The sequence below is a fragment of the Dipodomys merriami genome, unplaced genomic scaffold (genome assembly GCF_024711535.1).
Source record: "Dipodomys merriami isolate MVZ:Mamm:240054 unplaced genomic scaffold, mDipMer1.0.p SCAF_9, whole genome shotgun sequence".
NCBI lineage: Eukaryota > Metazoa > Chordata > Mammalia > Rodentia > Heteromyidae > Dipodomys > Dipodomys merriami.
In genome coordinates this window covers 11220128-11240968 of record NW_027206512.1, presented here as the reverse complement: position 1 = coordinate 11240968, position 20841 = coordinate 11220128, and positions in this window count along the sequence as shown.

Genomic DNA, 20841 nt, shown 5'->3' with positions numbered 1-20841 from the left:
ATCTCCTTTCCTGAGCTCCAACACCCAGTGCCTGACATTCCCAGCCATGAGTGTATGCCTAACCCTGGCAGGTTCTGACGCCATATATCTGGCCATCTTCACCTTATTCAAGCTCTGAAGGCCTTTGGCAGGGAGTCATAATGGTTCTTTAAACCAAGTAGAGAAATTAGAACCCTCATACATTCTTGCTGTGAAGGTAAGGTGATTCAACCACCTTGGAAAAGAATCTAGCAGTCCTATTAAAAGCTAAACATAGTGCTAGTATTTGACCTGCAAATCTACCCTTTGAAATAAAAACCATAAAATAAAATCATAACCACACAAAAGCAATATCTCAGAGGTAGAAACAACTTAAATGTCCATCTCCGAATGAATGAACAAACACATTTTTATGGAATATCCATACAATGAGATAGTATTCACTCATTAAAAAGTAATAAATTAGGGCTGGAAGGGTGGCTCAGTGGTAGAGCGCTTGCCTTGCATGCATGAGGCCCTGGGTTCGATTCCTCAGCACCACATAAGCAAAAAGAAAAAGGCCAGAAGTGGCACTGTGGCTCAAGTGGTAGAGCGCTAGCCTTGAGCTGAAGAGCTGAGGGACAGCGCCCAGGCCCAGAGTTCAGGCCCCACGACTGGACCCCTCCCCCCCCCCAAAAAAAAGTAATAAATTAGCCAGGAGCTGGTAGCTCACACCTGTAATCCTAGCTACTTAGAAGGGTGGGTTTGAAGATTGCATTTGGAAGCCAGCCCAGGCAGGAAAATCTGTGAGACTCTTATCTGCAATTAACCACTAGAAAACTGAAAGTGGCTCTGTAGCTCAAGGTCATAAAGCACCAGCTTTGAGTGAAAGAGCTCAGAGACAGCATCCAGGCCCCATGACTGATTACAAAAAAAAAAAAAAAGTACTGGTGGCTCTCACCTGTAATCCTAGTTACTCAGGAGGTTGAGATCTTAGGATTGTGTTTCAAAGCCAGTCTGGGCAGAAAGGTGCCCCTGATACTTTTATCTCCAATGAGCCATCAGGAAACCGGAACTGGCACTGTGGCTCAAAGTGATAGAGCACTAACCTCGAGCAAAAGAGCTGAGGGACAGAGCCCAGGCCTTGAGTTGAAGCCCCACAACTGCAAAAAAAAAAAAAAAAGTAATAAGTTAGAGCCAGGTGCTTGTGGCTTATGCCTATAATCCTAACTAATTCAGAGGCCAGGATCTGCAGATGGAGGTTCAGTCAATATGGGTAGAAAATTATGAGGATGCTTATCTCCAGATAGCCAAGAAAGAAAGAGAGAAAGAGAGAAAGGAAGGAAGGAAGGAAGGAAGGAAGGAAGGAAGGAAGGAAGGAAGGAAGGAAGGAAGGACAGAAATAAAGATGTGGCTCAAGTGGATGAGTGCAAAGATTGAATGAAAAAGCTAAACTGGTATGAGGTCAGTGGTAGAAACACCTGCTTTTCATGCATGAACACCTGTGTTTGATCCACAATGTGTACACACACACACACACACACACACACACACACACACACACACACACACACACACACAAATGACAGGAAATCAAGATCTGCTGGGGGTTGGAGTAGAGCTAATAAAGAAGGTAAATTAGGGTGAATATAGTCCAAGTAACTTGTTTGTATGTATAAAAATAGAACAGTGAAGCTGGGCACTGGTGGCTCACATAATCCTAGCTACGCAGGAAACTGAGATTTGAGGATTACAGAAGTCTGTGACACTCTTTTTTTTTTGGGTCCGGTCGTGGGGTCTGAACTCTGGGCTTGGGTGCTGTCCCTCAGCTCTTCAGCTCAAGGCTAGCGCTCTACCACTTGAGCCACAGCGCCACTTCTGGCTTTTTTGTTTTTGCTTATGTGGTGCTGAGGAATCGAACCCAGGGCCTCATGCATGCAAGGCAAGCACTCTACCACTGAGCCAACTTCCCAGCCCCCTGTGACACTCTTTTTTGGGGGGGGCGGGGGGTCAGTTGTGGGGCTTAAACTCTGGGCCTGGGCACTGTCCCTGAGCTCTTCAGCTCAAGGCCAGCCACAGCGCCACTTCTGGTTTTCTGGTGGTTAAGTGGAGATAAGAGTTTCAGGGACTTTCTTTGCCCTGGCTGGTTTTGAACCACGATCCTCAGATGTCAGCCTCCTGAGTAGCTAGGATTACAGGTGTGAGCCAGTGGTGCCCAGCAGTCTGTGACACTCTTATCTCCAAGAAGCTATTCAGAAAAAGCTGGAAGTGACACTGTGGCTCAAATGGTAAAGCACTAGCCCTGAGCATAAGCTCAGGGACAGAGCCCAGGCCCTGAGTTCAAGCCCCAGGACTGGCACAAAAACAAAAGAAAATAGAATAGTGAAACTTATTGAAATCATTTTAAGAAAAGGGAGTAGAATAAGGAAGAGAGATAGACAGGGGTAAAATTGAACCAAATACATTGTGCACATGTGTGTAAATATCCCAGTAAAACCCTTTTGGACAATTAATGCTAATAAAAGAAAACTTCAGAAAAATTGCATTTGTACTAAACATGTAGATGTATATTTTCCTGTCATACTTGCCTAACCAATATATGACAACTGTTCCTATAGAATTTACTTTGCATTGGGTATCATAAATAACATAGATTGGGGGGGGGGGCGGGGGGAGGATGGGAAGGGGAAACAAAGGAGGAGGCTACAATGCTTGATAAGAAATGTACTCATTATCTTGCCCATGTAATTGTAACCCCTCTGTACAGTATTTTCACAATTAAAAAAAATAACATAGAGATGGTTAGAACAAATGGGAGGATATGAATGGATTTAATGCATACAACATTTTCTGTCAGGCACTTGAGCATCTGTTGATTTTGGTTGGGTGGAGCTGAACTCTATGCCTGAAGACACTGAGGGATGACTGTGTATAGTTTTGTCTTTCACATTTATGTCTTCAATCATCTATAGTCTGCCTCTGTACATAGGTTTAAGAAGATTGATTTCCATATGGTGACCCAGTTTCTCATGTATCTATCTCTGTGCCAATAACAGTACTTATTCTTCTATCTTTGCAATATGTCCTAACACCTCAAAGTGTAAGGACTACTAATTTTTTTTTCTTTTTTCTTTTTTGCAAGTCCTGGGGCTTCAACTCAGACCTGGGCACTGTGTTTGAGCTGCTTTTGCTCAAGGCTAGCACTCTACCACTTGAGCTAGAGCACCACACCACTTGAGCCACAGCACCACTTCTGGCCTTTTCTGTTTATGTGGTACTAAGGAATCAAACCCAGGACTTCATGCATGCTAGGCAAGTACTCTACCACTAAGCCACATTCCCAGCCAAGATCTACTTTTATCCTGTTTCCAGGGTTGACTTAGCTATGTATGTAGGCACTTTCACTGTTCTGTGAAGGTTTGTCAAATTCTGAGTTAGTGAGCTCTTTTGTTGCTGTGACTCAATACCTGAATAAACAAGAGAAGGAATGCTTTATCTGGTTCAGGGCTTCAGAAGTTTCTGTCCATTGTTATGAGAAAAGGGGATGGTGGAGCAGTACACTTTGTGGTGGCCAGGGCACCCCCCCACACACACACACACACACTTCCTCCAGCTAGGCCTCACCTCCTACTTCCCTCTTCCTCTCAGTAATGCCATCAACCACTGGCTCACTCTTATAATTCTTGTGACTTGGAAGGATGAGATCTGAAGATCCAGGTTTGAAGCCAGCCCAGGCAGGAAAGTCTATGGGACTTTAATTTGTAATTAACCACCAAAAAGTTGAAAGTGGAGCTGTGGCTCAAGTAGAGCACTAGTCTTGAACAAAAAAGCTAAGGGAGCTGGGCACTGGTGGCTCATCAATGTAAACCTAGCTACTCAGGAGACTGAGATCTGAGGATCGCGGTTCAAAGCCAGTAGGCAGGAAAGTCTGTGAGACTCTTTTTTTTTTTGGGGGGGGGGTCCGGTTGTGGGGCCTGAACTCTGGGCCTGGGCGCTGTCCCTCAACTCTTAGCTCAAGGCTAGCGCTCTACCACTTGAGCCACAACGCCACTTCCCGCTTCTTTCTTTTTGCTTATGTGGTGCTGAGGAATCGAACCCAGGGCTTCATGCATGCAAGGCAAGCGCTCTACCACTGAGCCACCTTCCCAGCCCTTGGTGAGACTCTTATCTCTAATAAAGTACTCAGAAAACTAGAAGTAGAGCTGGACTCAAGTGGCAGAGTGCTAGCCTTGAGCTTAAGAGCTGAGATACAGTGCCCAGGACCAGAGTTCATGCCCCACAACCGACAAAGAAGAAAAAAAAAAGCATCTAAGGGACATTGCCCAGGCTGATTTAAGCTCCAATACTGGCACAAAAAGTAAGAATCTCATCAGATTATAAGTCCATGAAGATGAATAGACTGATGAGATTGAAGGCCCCACCATCCAATCATTTCCCTAGAAATCCAGTACCAGGCAACCTGGCCTCCAATATATGAGCTTGTGGGGGGCATGGAAGAGTCAAACAGTAACAAGCTCATTAAAGTTCTAGGTGCAATTTTATTTATTTATTTATTTATTTATTTATTTATTTATTTATTTATTTTTGTCGGTCATGGAGCTTGAACTCTGGGCCTGGACACTGTCCCTGAGCTCTTGAGTTCAAAGTGAGCACTCTACCACTTGAGCCACAGAGCTACATCTGGTTTTCTGGTGGTCAATTGAAGGTAAGAGTCTCACAGACTTTCCTGCCCTGGCTGGCTTTAAACTGTGATCCTTAGATCTCAGCCTCCTGAGTAGCTAGGATTATAAGTGTGAGTCACTACACTTGGCTAAGAAAAATTAGATATCTTTATAATAGAATATCTCATCTGAAAGCATGAGATGTCTGCTCATTGATTCAAAGATGATTAATTCGGATAATCTTCTCTCTTGGTTTCATTTTATAATTTTCTCCATTAAAGTTTCATTTCTATTGTCAATGAAACTTTTTTTTTCAGTTGTGGGGCTTGAACTCAAGGCCTGGGCTCTGTTCCTGAGTTCAACATGTGGTTGATCAATGTCCTTTCCCCCTTCACATCCATGCCTACCCACAATACAACTTTTTTTTTGGAAATAGAGTCTTTGTAGACATCATCAAGTTAAATAAGGTCACAGTGGACAGAGCGCATCCCAATTCAGTGATTGGTGTCCTGCTAAGAAGAGAATCTGGAATCAAAGGCAACAGGAAAGTTTCCATGTGATGATGGAAACAGACTGGAGTAGTATTTCTTCAAGACAAGAAACATCAACGATTGCAGCAACATCAGAAGCCTGGGAGAGACAAGAATCAATCCTTTCCCATGGCCTCCATAGACAGCAGGTCCTTGCTCACATAAATGCCAGACTTCTAGACTGCAGAAGTGAGAAAAAAAATTGTGTTGGCACTATAATTTGTAATGGAAGGCTTAGGAATGTAGTATGTCTACTTTGTCTAGACAAGAGGGCAGATGCGCATGCCTGATGCATGTGGTCAGGGAAGGGAGGAGGCTGACAGACTGGTGACAAAGAAGGAGGGAGGAAGTATGTCAGTGGACCCACTTTTGGAAATGCTGGGCACTCCTGGCTCACTCCTGTAATCTTAGCTACTCGGGTGGTTGAGATTTCAGGACCAAAGTTTGAAGCCAGCCTAGAGAAGAAAGCTTGTGAGACTCTTATCTCCAATGAGCCACCAAAAAGCCAGAAGTGGGGCTGGGTATGTGGTTTAGTGGTAGAGTGCTTGCCTAGCAGGCACGAAGCCCTGGGTTCAATTCCTCTGTATCACATACACAGAAAAAGCCAGAAATGGTGCTATGGCTCAAGTGGTAGAGTGCTAGCCTTGAGCAAAAAGAAGCTCAGGGACAGTGCCCAGGCCCCTGATTTCAAGTCCCAGGACTAGGGGAAAAAAGCCAGAAGTGGAGGTGTAGCTCAAGTGGTAGACTTGACTGAACAAGTCAAGTGGGAGCTCATGGACCTGATTTTAAGCCTCATTTTGGGGAAAAAGAAGTTAAAAAAAAAAAGGTATGGGGGGGGGCTCTCTTGGCAAGGATACAACTACCAAGCTATTTGTGTTACAAGGATCAGCAAAGGAGATTCACTGCACAGGAAGCTCTCAACTGAATGTACAAAATGACATACTCTGTGAATGTGGAACCATCGATTGTGTTCCAGCTATCCAACAGAGTGAGCAGGGGTGGTGGGGCTGGACAGGGGCTCAGTGACATTTACTTTTGCCTATCAAGGCTGACCAGCAATGCAGTTGCTGAGTGTCATATCTGCCAACAGCAGACACCAGCAAGGTCCACTGATATGCTGCCATTGCCTGGGTGATCATCAGCTATGCCATTTGGGCTGATTATGTTGAGACTCTCACTGCAGAATGACTGGACATTCATCCTCATTAGAACCAACTCTGCTCTGTGTCTATCCACGAAGATGGTCTCTACACCTACGCAGAGCACTTTATTCAGCCCTGGAGTAGCATTACCACTCTACTGCTGCTTCTGATCAACAAACTCATTTCTCAGTAATGGAAAGCTGGCTGTGAACTCACAAGCTTATACTATTTGACTACTCTGTGGCAGTCATGCCTGTAATTCTACCTACTCAGGAGGGTGAGATCTGAGGATTATAGTTCAATGCTAGCCCATGAAGAAAAGATCATGAAGCTGGATACTAGTAGTTCACACCTATAATCCTAGCTACTCAGGAGGCTGAGATCTGAGGATCACAGTTCAAAGCCAGTCCAGGCAGGAAAGTCTGTGAGACTCATTTTCAATTAACCACCAGAAAACCAGAAGTGGTGCTATGGCTCAAAGTGGTACAGCACTAACCTTGAGCAAAAGAAGCTCAATGATAGTGCCTAGACCCTGAGTTCAAGCCCCAAGACCTCTATACACACACACACACACACACACACACACACACACATACACAACAATGCATGAGACTCTTCTCTAAATTAACCAATAAAGATCCAAAAGTGGAGCAATGGCTCAAGTGATAGAACAGTAGCCTTAAGCAAAAAACCTAAGAGACAGTGCCGAGGCCCTGAGTTCAAGACCCAGTTCCAGTGCATGCATGCACAGACACAGACACACAGACACACACACACACACACACACACACATACACACACACACACACACACACACACATGCATGCACACGCAGAGACTAACCCCATAACCTAAAGATAAAATTACAGACTGAAGCCTGGGAAGATGGCTCAGAGATAGAGTGCTTGTCTGGCATGCATGAGGTCCTAGGTTCGATTCCTCAGCACCACATAAGCAGAAAAAGCCGGAAGTGGTGCTATGGCTCAAGTGGTAGAGCGCTAGCCTTGAGCTGAAGAGCTGAGGGACAGTGCCCAGGCCCAGAGTTCAGGCCCCCAAAACCGGCAAAAAGAAAAAGTATTATAGATGGAGTGGTTTATAAACAATACAAACTGGGCTGGGAATGTGGCTTAATGGTAGAGTGCTTACTTCATATGCATGGAGCCTGTGGTTCGATTCCTCAGTACCACATGCACAGAAAAAGTTGTAAATGGTGCTGTGGCTCAAGTTGTAGAGTGCTAGCCTTGAGAAAACCCGCTGGGGCTGAGTTCAAGCCCCAGGACTGCCCCCCCAAACAAGCAAACAAAAACCCACAAAAAAAAAAACCCACAAATTTATCTAGGTGTGGTGCCAATGGCTTTCACTTGTAATCCTAGCTACTCAGGAAGCTCAGATTTGAGGATTGTGGTTCAAAGCCAGCCTGAGCAGGAAATTCAGTGAGACTCTTATCTCCAGTTAATCACACACACAGAGCAAAAAGCTCAAGGACAGTCCCCAGGACCTGAGTTCAAGCCCCAGGTCTGGCACAGACAAAAAAAGAAAAGAAAATTTTACTTAGTTCCTTCTGGAGGCTGGGAAATTCAAGAGCAAGATGCCATCAGATTGACTCCATTTTCTTATGCTGACAAAAGGGAAGTATTGCTCTCTTCTATTATATTTTATTATAATATTTTTATTATTAACAATGTAATATTTATTATATTTGTTGTATTTTATTAGTCTCTTTTTTTTTGGGGGGGGGTCCGGTCGTGGGTCCTGAACTCTGGGTCTGGGCACTGTCCCTCAGCTCTTCAGCTCAAGGCTAGCGCTCTACCACTTGAGCCACAGCACCACTTCCAGCTTTTTTCTTTTTTCTTATGTGGTGCTGAGGAATCGAACCCAGGGCCTCAGGTATGCAAGGCAAGCGCTCTACCACTGAGCCACCTTCCCAGCCCTATTAGTCTCTTTTATAAATAAAAGTATTCCTTTTATTTATAAGGCACATTCATAAGGACTCTGTGTCCACAAGCTACTATGCCAATGTCTTACCTCCAAATAATATTATGAGAGGTAAGGTTTCAGGATAAAATTCAGACCACAGCAGGACCAGATTTGAGACAATTGTGTGTGTGTGTGTGTGTGTGTGTGTGTGTGTGTGTGTGTGTGTGTGTGTGTGTGTGTGTGTGTGTGCTAGTACTGGGTTTTGAACTCAGGAACTGGACACCATCCCTTAGCTTTTTCCCTCAAGGCTGGCACTCTACTAATTAAGCCACAGCTCCACTCCTGGAGTTTTGATAGTTAATTGGAGATAAGAGTGTCCATTTCCTCACTCCTCAGAGTAAGACATCTTCTGTCTTGCAAGATGAAGGGTGGGATTTAAGTCAGAGAACATTATATACAGTCATCTCTACCACAGGAAGGACACGTAGGTCCAAGAATCAAGGGGCATAACAGGGCGTGGCTCATCTTACTACTGTACCAAATAGAAGCTTCCCATCCAGACTGGGATTCCCATCCAGAGTAAGCTTTTGTGTCTTTGTGTTCATACTGGGGATAGAAATCAGGGCCACATGTGTGCTTGGCTCCTGACGAGAGCTCTACCACTTGAACTACATCTTCAATCCAGCTTATTGGTTAATTGGAGATGGATCCTGAAGACTTTTCTGCTCCAGCTAATTTTAAACCAGGATCCTTCAGGTCTTATTCTCCTTAGTAACTAGGATTATAGTCATGAGCCACCAGCACCCAGCTTGTCTTCTTTTATATGGATAAAAGGAGAAGATAATTCCAGGGCTGGGAATGAGGCTTAGTGGTAGAGTGCTTGAAGCATGCATGAAGCCCTGGGTTCGATTCCTCAGTACCACATACACAGAAAAAGCCAGAAGTGGCACTTTGGATCACATGGTAGAATGCTAGCCTTCAGCAAAAGAAGCTCAGGGACAGTGCCTAGTTCAAGCCCCAGGACTGCAAAAAGAAGAAAGAAGAAGATTCCATATACAAGTTGTTGATATTAGCTCTACAATTAGGCTTTGGATAACAGAATTTAGTAGAACTGTGACTGAACTAAGAAAGCAAATAATATACCCAATACTAAAGTATATTTTTACTTTTAATGTTTTGATAAAATGTACATAACATAAAGTTTATAATTTTAACCTTTTTTAATGCTGGTGATTAAACCCAGCTCTACTTTTTAAAATAATTTTATTGAGATTGATTACATAAATTTCACAAATTTCACAGTATTGTGAGATAGTGATGCTTAAAGTCACAAACAGATTTTAAACTTCACAAGACAAATTGTCATTATCATGGTCAAAAGTATTTGTTATCTATGAGCTTTGACAATAAAGCTATTTCTTCCTCATCAGATGATATGTACATTTCTTTTTCTTTTTCTTTTTTTTTTTTTTTTTTTGGTCAGTCATGGGGCTTGAACTCTGGGCCTGGGCACTGTCCCTCAGCTCTTCAGCTCAAGGTGAGCACTCTACCACTTGAGCCACAGCACCACTTCTGGTTTTCTAGTGGTTTATTGGAGATAGGAGTCTCATGGTCTTTCCTGCCCGGGCTGGCTCTTAACTGCGATCCTCAGATCTCAGCCTCCTGAGTAGCTCGATTACAGGCGTGAGCCACAGGTGCCCGGGCCTAGTTTCTTTTTTTATGGTTATTTTTTTCCTTTCCTTTTATTAGTTTTATTTTTGTTTTTGTAGTACTGAGGAATCAAACCAGGGCCTCATACATGTTAGGCAAACACTCTACCACTAAGCCACATTCCCTGTCCTCCTCCCAACCCATTCTACTTTCTATCTCTATGAACTGGACTTTTCTGGAGACCTCATGTAAGAAGACTCTTGCAATACTAGCCATTTTGTGATTATATAAATGTGGAGGGTGGGGTTGAGTGGGTGGGTGGGTGGATGGATGGGTGTTGGTACTGAGGCTTGAACATAGCACTCTACCACTGAGCCACATTCCAGCCCCTTTTTTTCCTTATCTTACTTTGAGTTACCAGTCTGGATCTGGAGCTGGATCTGGAGCGCCTTTCTCGTTTGCTTGCTGGTGCAATATTAGACCTCACCAGCAGAGGACACTAGAGGGACAGTGTAAAGCAAAGCCAGGCGATGGCTATGCTTCCCAGGGGCTCTTTCCTGAGACCCACTAGAGAACCTAAGCCTTCAGCACTCTGTACCACCCGCCGAAAGGAGTATCCTGTAGTTCTCACGTTTTCTACCTGTGCTCCTCCCTTGGGTAATTCTTAGCTTTAAAAGCAGATATAAAACTACTGCCGCTATTCTTTAGAGTTGTTCTTGATCCTTCTTAATAATTAAGTTTTATTAGTTAATAAACTGTATATTAGTGTTTTTCCTGATAAAATAGCTGTATAAGCTGGGCACTGGTGACTCATGCCTGAATTCCTAGCTACTCAGGAGGCTGAGATTTGAGGATCTCATTTTGAAGCCAGACCAGACAGGAAGTCTGTGAGACTTTATCTCCAATTAAATACAAACACACACACACACACACACACACACACACACACACACACACACACACACACACACACAGAGCTGGAAATCAAGCTGTGGCTCAAGTGCTAGAATGCTAGACTTGAGCACAAAAGCTGAAGGACAGGTCCCAGGCCCAGAGTTTCAAGCCCCAGGACTGGCACCAAATTCATATATATCTCAGTATAGTTCTTGTTTCCTGGACTGATACCACTGTAACTTGTTTCCTTCCTACTTATTTATTAAATTTTGGGTGGAGAGTGTAGCACAATGGTACAGCACTTACCTAGCATGGGCTAAACAAACTCTGTATTTAATCCCCAGTACTGCTAATATAAATAAGTATGCATGTTCATATGCACATATCTATATACACATGTTCTCTATGTACACATCCTCTCACGACTCTCAGTTCTTCCTAAAGTACCCATTATATCAATATTTGTTATTTCTAGGATTTCAGTGCTGTTACAACAGATCTACTTTTTCTGTTTCCTTTTTTTTTTCTTCTTCTTCTTCTTTTTTTTTTTTTTTTTTGCACAAGTATTGAGGCTTGAACTCTGCCTCCTGCTCTTGCTAGTCTTTCTTGCTCAAGACTGGCTTTCTAGGGGGGAAGTTGGCTCAGTGGTAGAGCGCTTGCCTTGCATGCCTGAGGCCCTGGGTTCGATTCCTCAGCACCATATAAGCAAAAAGAAAAAAAAAGCCGGAAGTGGCGCTGTGGCTCAAGTGTAGAGTGCTAGCCTTGAGCTGAAGAGCTGAGGGACAGCACTCAGGCCCAGAGTTCAGGCCCCACAACTGGACCAAAAAAAAAAAAAAAAAAAAGACTGGCTTTCTATCGCTTGAGCCACACCTCCACTTCTGGCTTTTTTGCTGGTTAATTGGACATAACACTGTACATTTCTGGCCAGATTGGCTTTTTTTTTTTTTTTATTGTGAAAATACCATACAGAGGGGTTACAATTACATGGGCAAGATAATGAGTACATTTCTTATCAAGCATTGTTGCCTCCTCCTTTGTTTTCCCATACCATCCCTTCTCCTCTCCCCCCACCCCCCACACCACCAGACTGGCTTTGAATAAGGATCCTCAGATCTCAGCCTCCTGAGTAACTTGAGCTACTGAGCATCCAGCTTCATGTATTTTTCTCTTTTTCTTTTTCTTGATCCTAATGACATTTTATTTATATTTTAATTAATGTTTGTTTATGCTGGTCCTGAGGTTTGAACTCAAGGCCTGAGCACAGGCCCTGAAGCTTTTTCTTTTTCTTTTCTTTCTTTCTTTTTCTTTTCTTTTCTTTTTTTTTTTTTTTTTTTTTGGTTGGTTGTGGGGCTTAAACTCTGGGCCTGGGCGCTGTCCCTCAGCTCTTCAGCTCAAGGCTAGCGCTCTACCACTTGAGCCACAGTGCCACTTCCAGTATTCTGGTGGTTTATTGGAGACAAGATTTTCACAGTCTTTCCTGCCCTGGCTGGCTTTTGACCACAGTCTTCAGATATCAGCCTCCTGAGTAGCTAGGATTATAGGTGTGAGCCACTAGCTCCCAGCCTCTTCTTTTCTTCTTTCTTCCTTCCTCCTTTCTTTCCTCCCTCCTACCCTCCCTCCTTCCTTCCTTTCTTTTTTTTCTTTCTTTCTTTTTCTTCCTTCCCTCCCTCCCTTTCTCCCTTTCCTTCTTTTTGCCAGTCCTGGGGGTTGAACTCAGGACCTGGTCACTGTCCCTGAGCTTCTCAATCTCTCTCTCTCTCTCTCTCTCTCTCTCTCTCTCTCTCTCTCTCTCTCTCTCTCTCTCTCTCTCTCTCTCTCTCTCTCTCTTTGGTTCAGTCGTGGGGCCTGAACTCTGGGCCTGGGCACTGTCCCTCAGCTCTTCAGCTCAAGGCTAGCACTCTACCACTTGAGCCACAGAGCCATTTCCAGCTTTTTCTGTTTATGTGGTACTGAGGAATCAAATCCAGGGCTTCATGCATGGTATGTACACATTCTACCACTAAACCACATTCTCAGCCCCTATTTCTTTCTTTCTTCCTTTTTTGATTTTGATTTTGTTTTTGCTCAAGGTTCTATGTCAAGCTTTTTTTTTTTTTTTTGTAGCTAATTGGAGATCAGAATCTCACAGACTTTCCTGTCTGGCCTTGGCTTCGAACTGTGAACCTCAGATCTCAACCTTTTGAATAACTAGGAATAGAGCTGGGATGTAGCACAGTTGCAAAGCACTTGCCTAGCAAATGCAACGTCCTGGGTTCGATCCCCTGTACCAAAAAAAAAAAAAGACAAAAAAAGACAAAAAATACCATTAAAACAAACAAACAAAACCCAACCCTTTAAAAAGCTGGGCACCAGTGGCTCACACCTGTAATCCTACCTACTCAGGAGGCTGAGATCTGATGACCACTGTTCAAAGCCAGCCCGGGCACGAAAGTCCCTGTGAGACTCTTGTTTCCAATAGACCACCAAAAAACCAGAAGTGACACTGGAGCTCAAGTGGTAGAGCACTAGTCTTGAGCTGAAGAACTGAGGGACAGCACACAGGCCCAGAGTTCAAGCCCCACAACCAACCAAAACAACAACAAAAAAACCAAAGTGAATATGGGGTCCTGAGTATGAAATAAATAAATAAATATCAGTATAATCATTATTCCTTCATTTCTGTCACATTCTCTTTCTAGGCTTGAAACTTTTTTCTTTAGCTATGGTACTGTTAAATTTCACCATGTGTCTAGGGATGTAACCCAATCCCATTTAACAATTTATAAACACTTTTCATCTGAGTTTACCTTTAATTATATATAAAAAGAAGTTAACTTTATTATCTCTTCCAACTGTCTTTCTGCTTGCTTTTTTCATCTGAGATTGTCTTTAATTTTTTTTTGGGGGGGGGGGTCCAGTCATGGGGCCTGAACTCTGGGCCTGGGCGCTGTCCCTCAGCTCTTCAGCTCAAGGATAGCGCTCTACCACTTGAGCCACAGTGCCACTTCTGGCTTTTTTCTTTTTGCTTATGTGGTGCTGAGGAATCGAACCCAGGGCCTCAGGCATGCAAGGCAAGCGCTCTACTACTGAGCCATCTTCCTAGTCCCTGATTATTTTTTTTAAGTTAACTTTATTATCTCTTTTAATTCTCTTTCTGTTTGCTTTGGGGTGCTGGAGATTAAACCAGGATCTACTCATTCTAGGCAAACATTGCACCACTGAGCTACATCCTTAACCCTCTTCCTCCTCCTCCTCCTTCTCTTGCTCCTCCTCTTCCTCCTCCTCCTCCTCCTTTTTCTTCTTCTTTTTGTCAGTCATGGGGTTTCAACTCTGGGCCTCAGCTATTCAGCTCAAGGCTAGTGCTCTACCACTTGAGCCACAGTGCCACTTCTGGTTTTCTGGTATATTATTGGAGGTAAGAGTCTCACAGGCTGGCTTTGAACCATGATCCTCATACCTCAGCCTCCTGAGTAGCCAGGATTATAGGCATAAACCACTGGTGCCCAGCCCGTTTTTTTTTTTTTTTTTGTCGGTCATGGGGCCTGAACTCTGGGCCTGGGTGCTGTCCCTCAGATCTTCAGCTGAAGGCTAGTACTCTACCACTTGAGCATCAGCCCCACTTCCAGCTTTTTCTGCTTATGTGGTGCTGAGGAATCGAACCCAGGGCCTCATGCATGCAAGGCAAGCACTCTACCACTGAGCCACCTTCCCAGCCCCACCAGCCCATTTTTGTTGTTGTTGTTTGTTTGTTTGTTTGTTTACTTTATTGTTTAGGATTCCTTTACCTAGGTGCTGGCACTTTGACTTTTGTTCTCTGTAACTCTTGCCTGTATTTTATTTATTATCCTTTGCTGATGGCTTTCCCATCTGTTTCACTGTAAGTTTTAGAGAATGAGTCAGCAAACTACAACCTACCACCTGGCTTTGCAAATAGCATTTTATAGAAGTGCTTATCTTCATGCTTTACTGCTTTACAGCTTTGCATGCTTTCTTTGTGTTATAATACCAAGTAGAGTAATTGTGACAGAGATCACAAGGCCACGAAGTTTTAAATGTTTGCTATCTAGCCCTTTATAGATAAAATGTCTGATAACCCTTATTCTTTTTCCCCCCAGTCCTGGGGCTTGGACTCAGGACCTGGGCTCTATCCCTGAGCTTCTCTGTGCTCAAGGCTCATGCTCTATCATCTGAGCCACAGCTGGGTGGGAGCGTCGCCGTGTGTCCTGACTCCACCTTCCAGGCACACTCTCTTGCTTCCTCTGGATAGAAACAGGAGAGCGAGACACTAGAGAGAGCGCAGATTGCTGCTACCACTCTCTACTCCTCGGTCGCCATAGAGAATTCAGAAAGACTCTTTTTTGGGGGGGAGGGTCAGTCGTGGGACTTGAACTCTGGGCCTGGGCACTGTCCCTGTGCTCTTCAGCTCAAGACGATTGCTCTACCGCTTGAGCCACAGCGCCACTTCCAGTTTTTCTAGTGGTTTGTTGGAGATGAGAGTCTGTCGGACTTTCCTGCATGGGCTGGCTTTGAACCGTTATCCTCAGATCTCAGCCTCCTGAATAGCTAGGATTACAGGCCTGCCAGACTTACGCCTGGCTTAACCACCAGGAAACTACAAGTGGAGCTTAGACTTAAAGTGGTAGAGCACTAGCCTTAAGCAAAAAAAAAAAAAAAAAAAAAAATACACAAGGCCTGAGTTCAAGCCCCACAACTGACTCTCTCTCTCTCTCTCTCTCTCTCTCTCTCTCTCTCTCTATATATATATATATATATATATATATATATATATATATATATATATATATATATACAACACACACACACACACACACACACACATATATACATATATATATGAAATATCAGGGCTGGGAAGGTGGCTCAGTGGTAGAGTGCTTGCCTTGCATGCGTGAGACCCTGGGTTCCTTAGCACCACATAAACAGAAAAGGCTCAAAGTGGTTAAGTGCTAGCCTTGAGCAGTGGTTCAAGGACAGTGCCCAGTGCCCAGGCCCAGAGTTCAAGCTACAGGACCAACCAAAAAAAGAAAGCAAGGAAGGAAAGAAAGAAGGAAGGAAGGAAGGAAGGAAGGAAGGAGGGAGGGAAGGAAAGAGAGAGAGAACAAAAAGAAAGAAGAATATAGTGAAGCCAAAGGCATTAATTTAGGAAATAATCTGAAAAATTTTGAGTCTAGAATGAGGAGTTGCAAATATGTTACAGACCCAGAAAATCCTACTAAAGAAGGGTCCCTCCCTCCTCCCTAGTAGAAGACAGATTAGAGAGAGGAAAGAGGAGGCCTGGGGCATAGAGGTTGGGGAGGAGAGTGAAACAATGAATAAAAACATCACCATCTCGGGGCTGGGAAGGTGGCTCAGTGGTAGAGCGCTTGCCTTGCATGCATGAGGCCCTGGGTTCGATTCCTCAGCACTACATAAGCAAAAAGAAGAAAAGCCGGAAATGGCACTGTGGCTCAAGTGGTAGGGTGCTAGCCTTGAGCTGAAGAGCTTGAGGGACAGCGCCCAGGCCCAGAGTTCAGGCCCCATGACCAGCAAAAGAAAAAAAAAAGTTACCATCAATATAAAACTTATACTTGTTAGAGAAAGAGATGTCCGCTCCCAAGAAACCAGGTGTTCTACCAAGTAGTAGAAAATGAAGGCACTGGTTTTATTTATTTATTTATTTATTTATGCCAGTCCTGGGGCTGGAACTCAGGGCCTGGGCACTGTCCCTGAGCTTCTTTTGCTCAAGGATAGTACTCTATCACTTGAGCCACAGTGTCACTTTGGGCTTTTTCTGTTCGTGTGGTACTGAGGAATTGAACCCAGGGCTTCATAATGCTAGGCAAGCACTAAGCTACCTTCCCAGCCCCATACTTGGATTTCTATGCATTTCTTCCATGCCTGCAGGAATCAGGACTGCAGCCTCACCATCTCCAGTGCAGTCACAGCAATCTTTCTAAAACTCAACAAGATCGCAGGGCTTTCCTACACAGTGCATGGAGAATGGAAGGAAAATTCCATAGCTTGGCATGGAGGTTGCTGCTGCTGGTTTTTTGTCTGTTCAGTTGTAAAGTTCTAGAGAAGAAAATAGCAAACTACAACCTGCCATCTGTCTCTGCAAATAAATAGCATTTTGTAGAAATGGTTGTCTTCAGCCAGGCACTGGTGGCTCACAACTGTAATCCTAGCTACTTCAGGAAGCTGACCTCTGAGGACTGAGGTTCAAAGTTAGCTCAGGCAAGAAAGTCTGTGAGACTCATTTTCAATTTGTTACCAATAAAGCTGGAAGAGGAGGTGTGGCTCAAGTGGTAGACTCCATACTGTCACCCTAAAGGAAGGAAAGGGGGAAGGAGAGGGAAGAGGAGGAGGGAGAGGAGAAAGAGGAGAAGGAGTAAGGAGGAGGAGGTGGAGGAGGAAAGCAAGCAAGCTACTTTTATGCTTTATGTATTGTCTATGACTGCTTTAGTGTCATAATACCAAGTATAGTTGTGACAGAGACCACAGTGCCCCACAAATGTAGGACTCCTGGCCATCAGTTCTGTTTCTGTTTTCTTCTCCTCCTCTTCCTTCTCTCACTCTCACTCTCACTCTCACTCTGTGTGTGTGTGTGTGTGTGTGTGTGTGTGTGTGTGTGTGTGTGTGTGTGTGTGTGTGTGTGTGTGTGTGTGTGTGTGTGTGTGTGTGTGAAGATGGAACCCAGAGCTGCTTCTACTGAGGAATCAAATCCAGGGCTTCATGCATGCACTCTACCACTAAGCCACATTCCCAGGCCAACCCAGAGTTTCTTGCACATTAAATAGTGCTCTGCTACTCAGCTATATCCCCAGCCCCTTCTCCTCCTCCTCCTCCTTCTTCTTCATCACTGCTCCTTTCCCTTGAAGTGACGTTTCTTCGTTTCTTCTTTTGCTTTCTTTTTCTTTTTCCTTTTCTTCAATACTAGCATGTCCTTTTCATCCATGCTACCTTCCTTCTTTCCCCTTTCCTTTTCCTTTCTTCTCTCCCCTCCTTGCTTCTGCCCTCCTTTCCCTCTTCTTCCTTCTCTGATCTCTCCTTCCCACCCTTTCCCCATTCTTCTCCCCCTCCTCCCCTTCCTCTCCCTTCCCTCTTCTAACTCGCCCTTAGATCTCCCTCCCCCTCCTCCTCCCTTCTTCTCCCTTTTCTTCCCTTCGTGTTCACATTCACTTTCACTTTCACTTTCCTCCTTGCCTCAAAATTACCCTGTAGACCAGGATGGTCTTGAACTTGAAATCCTTTTGCTTCAACTTCCTAATGTTTTTTTCCCCCCAAACATATGCTCCTCTCACAATTTGATTAAGGATCTGTTCACATTTGAGGGAATAACTTTGTACCTCTTGGGAACACACTCAGCCTTTTTGGAACAACATAATCTATCGCGGGTCTCCAGCCCTTGCTGCCTGGGGTGAGGCAGAGCACTTCATCAGCCAAGCAGACAAATATCTATGTTGTATTGTGAAGTGCATCCCTACCTGTCTGCATCTTGGTGTCATTTTCTCTTCCCCTTGGACTACTCTGGTGTTCTGGGGATACACGTTATAAGCTTCTTTCAGTCCCAGGGGTTTGTCTTGTTTGTTTTTAAATTTTAATGAAATCATAGGTGAAAATTGTGATCAGGAAACATCCCAAAAGCCTCAAGTGAAAACCTAGCTAAAAGAACCACTGCAGTATTAAAAAGGAAAGATTTTTAGTTTTACTTTTTCAATTGTTTCTAAAAAGTCACTAATCTTAGATTCATGATTTGCTTTAGAAGAAATATAATCAGAAATGTATATGGTTATGCTGTCAAGATTAAGAAAGAGAAGGCTGGTGTGGTGGTTCTTGCCTGTTAGTGGTTGTGGTGGTTCATACCAGCTAGTAGGTAAAGTTGCAGGAAAATGTTAATGAAGCTCAACATCAGCAGCTCTACTACATAATTATTGGCACCCAGCTCATAATTACCTTTCTTTTGTTTATGTCAGGAATTTGAAAACAAAAATAATGTTGGGTGTTGATGGCTTAAGCCTGTAATCCTAGTTACTCTGGAGGCTGAGATTTGAGGATTATGGTTTAACATCAATGCAGACAGGAAAATCCATGAGACTTTTCTGTCCAATTAACCATCAAAAAGCCAGAAGTGGAGTTGTGGCTCAAGTGGTAGAACACTAGCCTTGAGCAAAAATGCTCAGGGACAGAGCCCTAGGTTCTGAGTTCAAGCCCCAGAACTGGCACGTGCGCGCATGTGCACGTGCGCGCATGTGCACACACACACACACACACACACACACACACACACACACACACACACACAAAGGCTAGGGATATATCTCTGTGGTAGAGCACTTGCCTAGTAGTTCCAGATCTTGAGTTCCATTCCTAGTAAGTAAATATATAAGGCCTATATATTAAACATTTAGATAGTACAATGGGGAAAAGAAACCTTTGTCAATCACTGGTGACTCAGACATGTAATCCTAGCTACTTGGGAGGCTGAGATCTGAGGATCATGATTCACAGCCAATCTGGGCAGACAAATCAGGGAGACTCTTATCTGTAATGAACCAACAAAAAAGCCAGAAGTGGAGGCATTGATTAAATGGTAAAGTGTCAGCATTAAGCAAACAAAAATCTGAACAAGAGCAAGAGACCCTGAATTCAAGCTCCAGTGCCTGCACAGAAAAACAACAAAAGAAATCTCAAACGTGGCTGTTTGGCTTTATCTTTGTATGTGGGTACTGAGGCTTGAACTCAGGGCCTTGTTTTTTGTTTTTGTTTTGGTCAGTTTTTCACCTACTTTCCATTGATTCTGTGCCCTCCTCCCAGCTTCCCTCAGTTGTGCATGTGTATACACTATAGATGAGGTAAAGAATATAGAGTCATCTAAAAAATAAGACAAATTAAGAAAAGGTCCTTTGTTTCCTTGTCTTTGTAATCTCTTCTTTTTAGTAGGATAAGATTAATTTTGATTAAAGTATTTAATACAACCAGTCACCATTCAGGAAACAAATTGATAGAAGTGTGCTTTGGAAATATTTATTTGTTGATTTCTGCCTCATAGTGGAGAGGAGTTCTGTCTTTGTCATTGATTTGTCCTGTTTCTTGGTACATTGCCTTAAGAAAAGTCATGTACATGGAATGAATGGCTCTCCTGAACCAAAGCTGTATCATTTTCAACTCTAATGGCAGGAAAATAAAATTACAAAAGTTCCACTGTCAACCTCATTTTCTTTCTCTATCTTTTACAGTGAAGTGCATTAGCTGTATAGAAAAAAGGTTAAAGTATTTGTCATTGATGAGAATAGATATCAGCCTGTTGGAAACTTGTAAGAACTTCACAGCTACCACAGGTGACACCTGGTCCATTTTGCTCAGAGACTATCTCCAATCTTTTCTTTTCTTTTTTTCTTTTTCTTTTTGCTGGTTGCGGGGCTTGAACTCTGGGCTTCGGTGAGGTCCCTCAGTTCTTCAGCTCCACAGTGCCACTTCTGGTTTTCTGGTGGTTAATTGGAGATAAGAGTCTCACAGATTTTCCTGCCCAGGCTGGCTTTGAATTGTGATCCGAAGATCTCAGCCTCCTGAGTAGCTAGGATTAAAGGTGTGAGCCACTGGCACTCACTTCAATATTTTCTCCTAAAGATACTATCAGAGATGCTGGGAATGTGGCTTAGTGGTAAAATGCTGGCCTAGCATACATGAAGCCCTGAGTTAAATTCCTCAGAAAAAAGCCAGAAGTGGTACTCTGGTAGTGTGCTAGCCTTGAGTGCCCAGGCCCTGAGTTCAAGCCCCAGGTCTGGCAAAAAAAAAAAAAAAAAAAAAAAGGCAAAACAAAACAAAACCCCAAAACTATTAGATATGGAGGCATAGTGCTTGGTAGGACAAGCCCTGGAGTCCATCCCCAGCAACACACACACCAAAACAAAAGAAACAAACAAAAAGCAACACCTTACCCTCACCACCCCCACCAACAAAATTTCCTAGGCTTGGGTGTCAGTGGTTCATGCCTGTAATCCTGTAATCCGGACTCTGAAAGGCAGACTAGACAGGAAAGTCTGTAAGACTTTTATCTCCAAGTAAACACCAAAAAGCCGAAAGTGAGCTGTAGCTCAAGTGGCAAAGTGC